The sequence below is a fragment of the Palaemon carinicauda genome, chromosome 4, assembly GCF_036898095.1.
Source record: "Palaemon carinicauda isolate YSFRI2023 chromosome 4, ASM3689809v2, whole genome shotgun sequence".
Classification (NCBI taxonomy): Eukaryota; Metazoa; Arthropoda; class Malacostraca; order Decapoda; family Palaemonidae; genus Palaemon; species Palaemon carinicauda.
The window spans coordinates 20312282-20324781 of NC_090728.1; positions in this window are offsets into that span (position 1 = coordinate 20312282).

A 12500-nucleotide genomic window follows, 5' to 3' on the forward strand; every position below is an offset into this window, starting at 1 on the left:
TATTCATGATCATTCTCATCTACCAGTTTCAATCATCATCCAAGCACTCGAGCATTCACCTCTCTCACCACTCCATCAACGTACAAGTTAAACAACCATGGCGACATCACACATCCCTGTCTCAGCCCCTCTCTCACCTGAAACCAATAGCTCACTTCATTTCCTATCCTAACACATGCTTCACTACTTTTGTGGAAACTTTTTACTACTTACAACAGCCTTCCACCAGCTCCATATGACCTCATCACATTCCACATTGCTTCCCTATCAACTCTATCATACGCTCTCTCAAGATCCATAAACGCAGCTTACGACGCCTTACCTTTTCCTTAATATTTCTCACATATCTGCCTAACTGTAAAAGTCTGATTCATACAACCCCTACCTCCTCTAAAACCACCCTGTACTTCTAAGATTGCATTCTCTTTTTTATCCTTAATCCTATTAATCAGTACTCTACCACAAACTTTTTCAACTACACTCAACAAACTAATACCCCTAGAATTACAACACTCATTCATATCTACCCTACCATTATAAAGTGATACAATACATGCACAAACCCAATCTACATGTACCATTGACAACACAAAACACATATTAAACAATCTCACCAACCATTCAAGTACAGTCACACCCCCTTCTTTCAACATCTCAGTTCTCACACCATCCATACCAGATGCTTTTCCTACTTCTGTTTCATCTAGTGCTCTCCTCACTTCCTCTCTTGTAATCTCTCTCTCATTCTCATCTCCCATCACTGGCACCTTAACACCTGGAACAGCAATTATATCTGCCTGCCTATTATCCTCAACATTCAGTAAACTTTCAAAATATTCCACCCATCTTTTCCTTGCCTCCTCTATTTTAATAACCTTCCATTTCCATCTTTCACTGTCTCTTCAATTCTCGAACCAGCCTTCCTTATTCTCTTCACTTCTTTCCAAAATTTCTTATTCTCTTCATACGAACGACCCAATTCCTGACCCCACCTTAGGTCAGCCGCCCTTTTTTCTTTAATTACCTTGGGCTTTACTGCCACATTTTCCTCTCTATATCTTTCATACTTCTCTACACTGTTATTCTGCAGCTATTTTTCAAATGCCCTCTTTTTCTCTTCTACTTTAACCTTTATCTTTCAATCCACCATTCACTGTGCTTCCTCCCGCTGCCTCCAAATAAACTTCTTGCCACACACATCACTTGCAATCCCAACAATTTTTTTTTTCACTAGCTTCCACTCTTCTATGTTACCAGTTTCTCTTACTTTCACTCTGTCATATGCCATTTTCAACCTTTCTTGATATTCAATTTTTACCCCCGGTTTTATTAGCTCTTCAACCCTCACTAGCTCCCTTTTACATCCCCCCACTCTATTCCACCACTCTTTTGCTACAATTAATTTTCCTTCCACCAAAAAATGATCAGACATTCCGTTAGCCATACCCCTAAACACGTGCACGTCTTTTAATCTTCCAAACATTCTTTTAGTTATCAACACATAACCCATTACCACCCTTTTTACCACTCTTCCATTTGACATTGTTACCCATGTATACTTGTTTTTATCTTTCTTTTAGGAAAAGCTAGAACTTATCACCATCTCTTGCTCAACACATATCTACCCGTCTCTCACCACTGCCATTTTCACCTGGTAAGCGATACTTCCCAATGACACCTTCTACCTCTCCTGTGCTAACTCTAGCATTTAAGTCACCCATGAAAACTGCATAATTCCTTCTACCCAGTCCTTCTACACACCTGGTTGGTTCATTCCAAAACTCATTCGCTCTTCACTTTTCTCATAACCTGGCCCATATGCACTAAAAAAAGCCCAACTTTCCATACCCAACCTAATCCTCATCCACATTAACCCAGATGATATCTCCTTCCATTCCACTACTTTACCTGTCATCCATTCACTCAGCAATAAAACCACACCCTCTCTTGCTCTTCCCCTTTCAATCCCAGACACTCTACTATTATTTTCATCAAACATCTATTCACCCTTCACTTTTATCTTTGTCTCACACAAAGCCAATATATCCATCCTTCTATTCCTAAACACACTTCCAATCTCATATTTTTTACTCTCTATCGTACTACTTCCGCGCACATTCAGACACCACAACACGAGAATGATGGGGAAGCAGTCACACTCCCCCCAGCTATACCTCTTTCATGTCTCACAGGAGTATATAATACAGGAGAGGGGGTTCCCAGCCCGTTCATCCAGTCCCTTTTACTCGCCGCTTGCGACACGCAGGGATACGTTGGTGCTATTCTAATTGTTTTTATACCTCCGCGGCCTTAAGGGGCTAAAATATATATATTGTTACGACCCTTGTCGGGCCGTGGTGCAAGTTCTTATTGCACGATAAGAGAGGTCGTTGATTATAATGATATCAGGCATAAAATTTGGTCAGTGGAAACGAAAACCCTTTGGGAAAACTTAACAATATTTATTAACAACAATTTTTAGAACCGACAACCTTGTGACTACCTAACAATTTGAATTTAACAACTTATAACTAACTATCAATAACTAACTCTTTAAAAATAACAATTAACAATTAACAACCCACCACATGAACAATAATGCCTAAAAAGACACTCCGAGACAGGGCTTAATATTAACAAATAACCACTAACGAAAATTCCCCAACGGGAAATACCACACTTTCAACAAGAGAGAGAGTTTAATCTTTACATAATTTACCAAACTCATAGGCAGAAAAAATAAAAATAAGTATTCACACACTCTTTGGGACTGGATAAAATCACCCCCTGCGACTTCACAGACACTCGGAAGGACTCCTCATCAAAGGGAGGGAAATGGAGTCCCAACCCAAAAGGAAGGTAAATAATATTTCCTACCTGGTAACTGCCTCCCTACATATAACCACGAGCTCCAAGACTCCCGCAGCTGACTATGGCAAGGATACATCGACGATGGTGACTCTCCTGGGTCTACCTTGAAGGCCGGGATTCCATCGTGGGCGCTGCGAACCGCAAAAGAGAATACACAGGAAATGCAAGTCACCACAGGTGGCAGAAATGCACCTGCTGAAAGCAGTCGAACGTTGGTGTTGTAATCCTCGGAAAAGCCAGCTGCTGAAGTAGGTCTTGGTAACCTTGAGCTCGAACTGTCATCTTTAGCAATTGAGTTCCTCACAAGTAAGCACAGGTGTCTCTTCTCACCAAGGACTCGAAAAACACAGGAAAGAAACTAGCATTAAACTAGATACTTATATATCTTTAAACGAGCCGGGAAAAGGTTAAAGCAGCACTTCAACAGAAAAAAAAAATTAAATTCACAACTGAAGCCTTATAAATTTAATCTCATACGAATTGTACATAAAATAAAAATGCAGCAACAAGGCTGATGAAAACAAAAGCAAAGATTACTTTAATACATAATACCTCCCTCCCCGAAGAAAAAAACTAATTTAAACCGAAAAATTAATTTTTTTATATATAAATGGAAATGCACCTGTAAACTAAGAACAATAAGTATAAATAAATAAACCCAACACCAAACAGAAAGTACCCCTAAAGAATACAAACCAAGAGCTTTATATAGTTTACCATTATTTTAAAGATCTAATGTTAACCGTACTTCATAAAAAATCTCCAATTATGGAAACAGACCTAACTGAACCCAAATAAACTTACAGATACACCCACAAACATACACCTTAACCTACAATACACTGCCATTATGGTCCAAAAAGTCATATATATTATTATACAACCAAAAGTCTTAGTATATCAGAACAAATCAATAATTAATTTAGGGGAGCCTTTATAAAAACACTAGAGTGTATACCTCTCAAAGAAATCTCCTATTTTTTTTCTACAAAGCTATTATTTAAACACAACTACATCCTAACAAAATTTTTTCCATTTATCCTCAATGGAGAAACAAGCAAGGGAACGTATGAGAAGGATCAAGCTAGTACACTAAATTCTAGAAAGGTTCTCAGGAATTTTTTTGTCAGTCCTTTTAACATGTATGATAACCAAATTGAATTCTTGCAGAATAAGAGCCGAGTGCAAAATCCTCTGGTTCAGCTCCCTTCATCCGCTCGATGAAAACCAAAGGTTTGTGATCCATCCATATCTCAATCGGGAAAGAAAAATTTGTCACGTACGGCTTGAAATAGTTAAGAGCATGGACCAAAGAAAGAACTTCCTTTTCTATAGTGGAGTAACGTTATTCCACCGCCAGAAGCTTTTTACTATAGTAAGACATGATGAACACCATCCTCCTTTCTCTGAAAAATGACACCTCCAATGCTGACATCAGTAGCATCTGCTGCTATAATAGAAGGCTTCTGAAAATCTGGAGAAGTTTAAATGGAGTTAATAATTAATACTGATTTAAGTTTATTAAAAGACTCTTCACACTGATCCGACCACCAGAACTTATTTCCTTTTTCTAATAAACTGATAAGAGGCTGAGCAAGATCAGAGTATTTACGGACAAATCTGCGATAATAACCCGTTATGCCCAGCACTCTTCTTACCTCTCTAACATTACTAGGCCTTTTCAAATTCATAATTGCCTCAAGATTAGCTTGTTTCGGAGCAACTTGACTTAAAACAACCTTGTGACCCAAATAACAAATCTTGGCCTAACCTAATTCGCACTTAGCCAAATTAACAACTAACCCTGCAGACCTAAGGGCTTCAAAAACCTTACATAACATTAGCATGTGGGTATCCCAGTCATTACTCTATACTACCAAGTCATCAATATAAATTTCCTCTCCTTTCAAACCACAAATTACCCTATTCGTAAGCCTTTGAAAAGGACATGCAGCATTTTTCATTCCTTAAGGCATAACCTTACACTTGTATAGGCCAAACGTAGTGAAAAACGCCGATATTTCACGAGCCCGGCAGGACAAAGGAATCTGCCAATAACCCTTTAAAAGATCCAACTTAGAAATAAATTTGGTATAACCAATCCGATCCAGACAATCATCAATACGTAGGAGATGAAAGCTTAATTTTTTTGTATTGGCGTTCACTTTACGGTAGTGCACAACCATGCGGAACATACCGTCTGCTTTCTTTACTAATACAATAGGAGAACTCTAGGGACTTACAGATGGTTGAATAAGGTTATGTTTCAACATATACTCTATCTCCTTACTGACCAAATCTCATGTTACTGGGTTCAGCCGGTGAGGTCTCTGCTTCACAGGGGATGCATCGCCTACATCAACGTCATGATTTAAAATTTTTGCCCTACCTGGAATATCCTGAAAAAGATCTGAAAAGGAATAAACTAAATTAAGTACATCTTCCTATTGGTTAACATCTAAATGATTTAACCTACTTTTTAACATCTCTAAGTTTTGCCTATTTTCACCCAATGCATCTGAAGGAAACTGACATCCTAACTCGTCAGTCCTCGGGAGGCACATCCAATGCCACAGACACAGGCTCAGATACTACCGCTAATGGATCACCTTGTTTAGCAATATAAGGTTTCAGACAATTAACACGAAATGTTGTACATTTACGGCTTTGACGGGAGCTTCAGTTTCATAGTTAACCTCTGACAGTTTCCTCAAAACCTTCCAAGGGCCTTTATATCTTGGTTCAAAAAAACTATCTGTGTCCATACTTAGCACAAAAACCAAACCCCCAGGTTCAAATGACCGTACCTTTAACTTTTTGTCTAAGTTGTTCTTCATTACTAACTAGGATCGTTCCAGATTTTCCCTGGCAAACTTCCAGGCACTAACCATTCTTCCCTTCAAGTCTTCCACAAACCTTTTAACGTTTATTTCCTCCTTCCGGTTGGATTTAAACATTCCAAAAACAATTTTCCAATGGTCCACGAACCTTGTGCCCAAATACCAACTTGAAAGGAGCTAAACCAGTGGAAGAGGGTGATTCCTGATAGCAAAGAGGGGAAAAGGGAGGGCTTTGTCCCAGTCACTATCATGATCATAACAATGTTTTTTTCAGGACAGACTTGACGGTTTGGTGGAACCTTTCTACCACTCTGTGACTCTCTGGGTGATAAGGTACGCTGGTAATGTGCTGAATGGCCAGTTCAGCATACTTACCCCTAAATACCTTACTTGTGAGATTCGTCCCGCAGTTGGTCTGAATTATACGAGGGAGACCATACTGGATAAAAAAATCCATTAACATTTTAAAGAAACTTTGGAAGTAATACGCCTCATAGGTATAGCTTCAGGAAAGCGAGAGGCTCCATCCATGATAAATAGTAAGTATACGTAACGTGTTTTAGTTTTAGGTAAGGGAACTACCACATCCATTACTAGCTAAGAAAATGGATCACCTATAGCAGGTATGAGATGCAACGGGGCTTGAGGGATCCTCTGATTTGCTTTACCCATAACCTGACAAGTCTCACACTCTCTGATAAATTGCTTCCCACTCAATTTAATTCCAGGCAAAAAGAAATACCTAGCCAGACTATGAAAAGTTTTTAACATGCCCAAATGACCTGAAACCAAATTAGTATGAGCTAACTCCAAAACAGAATTTCTGAATTGAGAATGTACCACAATCTGTTCCACACGACCATTTTTGTTCAAATTATCCTATGCTGGATAACTAAACCTATATAATAAGCCCTTTACAATTCCAAACCTAGGTTTAGTCAGATCCTCAACATCGCCCAAATCAAAATTAAATTCATCTTTTTGAGCTATAATAAAAGCAGCTTTGTCCCAATCAAGTTTCATATTAACTACATCATTAAAACTACTCTCTACTGGCTTGGGCCTTAAAACATCTAACTCTGCACTACTTAACATTAAGTCATCATCGCTCTCCACATCGAGTATATCAGCTGCTTTTGCTGCGGACCGAGTCATTACAGCCACAAGGAAACGGACCGTGTAAGGGGGCATTAGCGGGGGCTTACAAATGTCGTTGCGTAGGATGACGTGCGTTGCAGAGTGCCAATCTGTCGGTATTTGATGCTTCGCTGTGGGCTTGTAAGTCTGGCGGCATGGAGAAAATGTTCCCACGACGTGACGTATGCGCTGGAGATCGTCGTCGGAGGTTGTAGAAGGAAAAAATTCGGCTGGGACGACCAACGGGTTGCCATACAACATTTCACCTGCCGAGACGTCGAGGGCGTCTTTAGGAGTGGTCTTCAGGCCCAGGAGTACCAGGGAAGCTTAGTAAACCAGTTGGAGTCCTTGCAGTGGGACATCAAAGCTGTTTTGAGGGTTCAATGAAAACGTTCAACCATTCCATTGGCAGTGGGGTTGTAGACAGTTGTTTGTTGTAGGGTGAAGCCCAGGAGATTGACTAATGATGTCCACAATTGAGAGGCGATAGTGGTACCCCTGTCAGAAGTAATATGATCAGTGATACCAAATCTTGCAATCCATCCTGAGGCGGACGTTGCAGTTTCCAAGTGGTCGGTGACGGTAAACAGGAAACGATGTCCTTTTGATGTGGGTAGGTGGCCTACAACATCGACGTGAATGTGTGCGAAACGACGCTGAAGTTGAAGAAAGGTGCCCACTCCTGAATCTGTGTGTAGATGTACTTTGAAAGTATGGCAAGAAGTACAGGCGCGCACCCAATCCTTAGCATCCTTAAAATGCCATGCATAATGAACTTCGTCTTCAGCAGCTGTGCAGTAGAACGGCATGAGGGATGTGAAAGGCCGTGAATTAAATCAAACACCTGCCGGTGCATGGGAGCAGGAATCCAAGGTCGCGGTCTACCAGTACTGATGTCAACGAGGAGAGTGGTGTTGGAGTCTTCGAGGGGGAAGTCTTACTAACGGAGGGATTTGCAGGATGTCCTACATGCTTGATACTCTGGATCCTGTCGTTGGGCATCCGCCAAGGTGTTGTAATCCAATCCTAGTTGAACGGCAGCCAATGTGTTTCTTGACAGGACATCGGCAACGGGATTAATTTTCCCTGGGACATATTGAAGGGTGCAATTGTAATCGGCCACGGCTGAGAGATGTCGGCGTTGACAGGCGGACAAGGTGTCAGACTGTCGAGGGACGGCATGCACCGGAGGCATGTGGTCTGTGCGAATAACGAAGCACGTACCTTCTACGAATTGGCGAAAGTGACGGACAGCCAAGTGCGCCACCAGCAATTCGCGATCGAAGGTAGAATAACCCTGATTCTGCCTTGGACAGTTTTTTGCTGAAGAAGGACAACGGGCAGGGCGAGCCATTGACCACCTGCTTGAGTACTGCGCCAATAGCGACGTCGCTGGTATCGGTGGAGAGAAGGAGTGGGGCATGTGGGATAGGAAAAGTGAGAGCTGCAGCGGTTGATGGGGCATTCTTTGCATTGTAGAAGGCCACTTCTTGAAGGGGAACCCACTTCAGGTCCTTTGCCTTGCCCTTAAGGGAGGCGCAGAGGAGAGCAAGAGTGGCGACAATGGCTGGTAGAAAACGGTGATAATAGTGGATCATGCCCAAGAGTTCCTGCAGAGCTTTGACGGTCGAGGGTGCAGGGAAGTCCTGAACGGCTGCCACCTTCTAGGGGAGGTGATGGACTCCTTCAGGAGTGATTTGGTGCCCTAAGAACGACACATCTTTGGCGCCAAAGGTACACTTGTTTTACCGGACTAAAAGGCTCTTTGTTGCAGGCAGTCGAGCACAATGCGCAGGTGACGGAGGTGTTCGTCTTTTGAGGAGGAGAACACAAGTATATCTTCCACATAACATACAGAGAAGGGGAGGTCCCCTAAGATGCCATCCATGAGACGTTGAAACATGGCCCCAGCATTACGAAGGCCAAAACAGTAGTAATTGAAGGTGTATGTACCAAAGGGAGTGGTGATGGCTGTCTTGGGGATGTCTTCTGGGATTATAGGCACCTGATATTACCCCTTCAGGAGGTCGAGCGTGGAGAAAACCTTTTCTTTGTGCAGGTAGGAGGTCATATTTCTTCAGAACGATGTGTAAGGGTGACGACCATGGGCTGGAGGCCTTTAAGCAAAGGCACATTTCCTCCATTTCGGCGTACGCCTCTTTGGCGGCTACCAATCGTTCCGGTGACAGACGTCTGAATTTTGCAAAGAATGGGGGTCCCGTCGTCTTGATATTGTGATAAATACTGTGCTTGGTAGGAGCCGCGTGCGTTTGGCGAAGTTCTGGACGGAAGACTTCCGGGTACGACTTGAGGAGTGGGCATAGGTATCCGTATGGGTACTGATATGGAGAGCGAGGTTAGAGGGGGTGGGTTGAAGAGGTGTCGACAAGTACGAGTTTGCATTGACCAATCGCCGGTTGGCGACAATGACCAGAAGGTGGAAATGAGAGTGGAAATCCGCACCTAGTATTGGCAATGTGACGGCAGCAACGAGAAACTTCCAATTAAATTTACTGTTTCCAAATGATAATGTGAGCTTCTCGTAACCGTAGGTGGGTATCAAATATCTGTTTGGAGCTACCTAGCGCACGTCGGCAGACTTAGACAGATTACGTCGTTTCCTGAAGAGTTCCCTTGGCAAAAGAGAACGACAAGCACCCATGTCTACCAAAAATCACACGCCCGTTCCTGCATCATGTTAAAAGAAAAGATTAGAAACACGGAAGGCCACTGCCACGAGCAATGGCCTACTTACATGTTTTTTGGTCACTGATAATCCTTGGCACATTTCTTTGCGGTTGCTTCAAGTCTGGTGTGGTAGTAGCAAAAGTGCGGTGGAATGGAGGCAGTAAATGGCTGTAGAAGTCGTTGGCTGGATGCGAGCGAGTGGTGGATGGTGGGTGGGTTTGTCACTGCTTTGGCAAGTCACGGGATGTCGACGGCGAGTACTGCTGCAGAAGGTATGCTTTGAGGGTGTCATACGCCATTTGGGTGTCTCTTTGTTCACAAAACCAGTCGGATATTTCCGGGAAGGTGTCCTCGGGTATCGTCGCGAGAACATAATCTGCTAAGGTGTTTGGGCGAGTCACACCATTGATGCGAAACAGGACTTCTGAGCACTTAAACCCAGCAAACACCACTCCGCTGGCGAATGACGAAAGTTTCAATTGGGCTGCGGCAGCGCCAACTTCCGTGAAGTCCACCATAGTACCAACGAAGGAGGGGCGATGGGTGGTGGAAGATGGGAGGAGCGAATCGACTTACAGGCTCACCAATGTAATGAGCCGAGAGAAGGTTGTGACTTAAAGGCCGGATGAAAGCAACTGAGTAATTTTATTACAGAATGCTTGCCTTTATTTACAAAAACTGAATGCAACGGGAAATTTCCTGTTCAACCGACACTGCAGTGGTTAACAGTTAACGGTGAGAAAAACATGCATGGTATTTCAGGTCCTTGTTAGTGTGAGGGGGAGAATGAAGATACAAGCATAATATACATACGAAAGGAAATGTAGTTACTATGTACGATCGTGTGATGCAAGGTTGGTACAGTAGACTATCAACCATAGCCAACTCAGTGGCGCGATCATATATTGGAAAAGACATGCGGACACTAACCAAAGGAGCGGACACAACCGAATCCGGAAAACCTCCTAACAATACAAAATTTCCCGAATATTTATCAAAACCATTCAGAGCCCTCTTCAGGACTAATGACCTGGCAGGACCAGTGTCCCTAAAAAACTTCACCTAGTCAATACGAAAGTCAAATATCAACTTTCCAGGCCACACATATTTGTCGTATTCGAGTCATGATTGGGGACAGGAACATTATGCTTACTATTATTTACTAAAATACTCCTATCTACTATAGATTTGTCTACAGGACTACTGCTACTAACCTCTGACTTATCATTAACCAAGGCTACAGGACTTTGATTATTGCGCTGTAGGTACATTCACGAGCATTACATTAGTTTTGGAAATGCCCGGTCTTGTTGCACCAAAAACAGCTTCCTTTACAGCCAGAACTTCTATTCCCATTATGCCTGTTATTTACCTTACCTGGGAAGTCTCCATTAGCAAAAATTTTAGGGGGAGGAGGACCTACTTGGACTCCACCCACATCCCTATCACCTGAAAAAGAATTAGAATTAATATTACCATTTTTAGGGATATACGGAGTCGACGAATAGGTTTCCCCTCTCCTACCACTATTAGGAAGGCAAGATGTTTGATTATTTAGTCTTGAAATTAAAACTACCTCTACCTGAACCGTGAGTCAATACAAATTCATCCGCGAACTGAGCGGCACTACTCAATTTCACACTTTTACCTCCTCCAGGTGAACTCTCAACTCCCTGCTACAAGCCTTATTAAGCTCTTCAAGGAGCAACAGTTCACATAACACAGCAAAAGTTACATTCCAATGACTTTTCAGCCAGTCGTCGAATTGTTCTTCCTTGACGCTCGCAAACTCCACGAAAGACTGCGCAGGGTGTTTCGTATAGTTGCGAAACCAGAGGCGGTAGGACTAAGGGACCAAATCATAAGATTTTAAAATTAAGGGTTATACCTTCTGGTAATCCCGAGCTACTCCCTCTTCCAAGGCATTATACACCCGCATTGCCTTGCCTACTAATCTACACTGTATTAACACGGTCCATATTTCTGCGGGCCAAGACAATCAGGAGGCCACACGCTCAAATGCCTTGAAAAACTCAGGGAAATCCTTTTCTTCAAACACCTGCACCAATTTTAGTGCAGCACCTTTATTAAACCGATCTTGGAAGGTATTTTTGGGGGAACTTATCAAATTGGCCCCCTGCAACCTACCCATCTTTATATTTAATTTTGCAATCTCCCACTCATGACGCCTTACCCGCTCGTTCTCCTCAAACTCCATTTTTTACAACTCTATACGCTTGCAAAAAGGTTGTATTCCTTTTCCTCCTTGGAGTCGCACAACGCATTAACAGGGGCCTGAGATTTGAAGGGTACAGAATCAGGGAAGGGGGGGATGGGGGTGGCAAAAACGGATTAGAGGACGCATTACCCGAACTCTAGAGAAAATTATCTGGACATTCGTAAATAATACCTACGACAGGAGGATCCTCAAACAGAGTTAGGCCATCCCTCATACTTACTTTGTCTTCTTCGAAACCCTCACTCAAACTCTCCTCACTATCACCTATTACCTCACTCTCAATCCCTTAATGTTCAGCTTTTGCTAACTCCTGTTTTATTTTATCCCTAACCAATACCAATATCTCTGCTCTGGTGTCCATCGTCTTTTGCGGAACACCCAACCACTTAGCAAACTTAACTAATTGTTTCCTACTTAGCTGGGACAAATACTTAAGGCAATCAGCTGACCCAAAAACTCAGCTGGATCCAAAACAAAGAAAAATTCAGGAGAGAAAGACAAAACTAAATAAAAAACAAAAATAAATATTGAAGAGTCCACCCGAGTGTCGCTCCATCGACCAAAATACTGGTCACCCTGAGCTCTTTATCCTGTCACGGTCACCAAATACATTACGACCCTTGTCAGGCCGCGGTGCAAGTTCTTATTGCACGATAAGAGAGGTCAGTGATTATAATAATATCAGGCATAAAAATTGGTCAGTGGAAACGAAAACACTTGGGAAA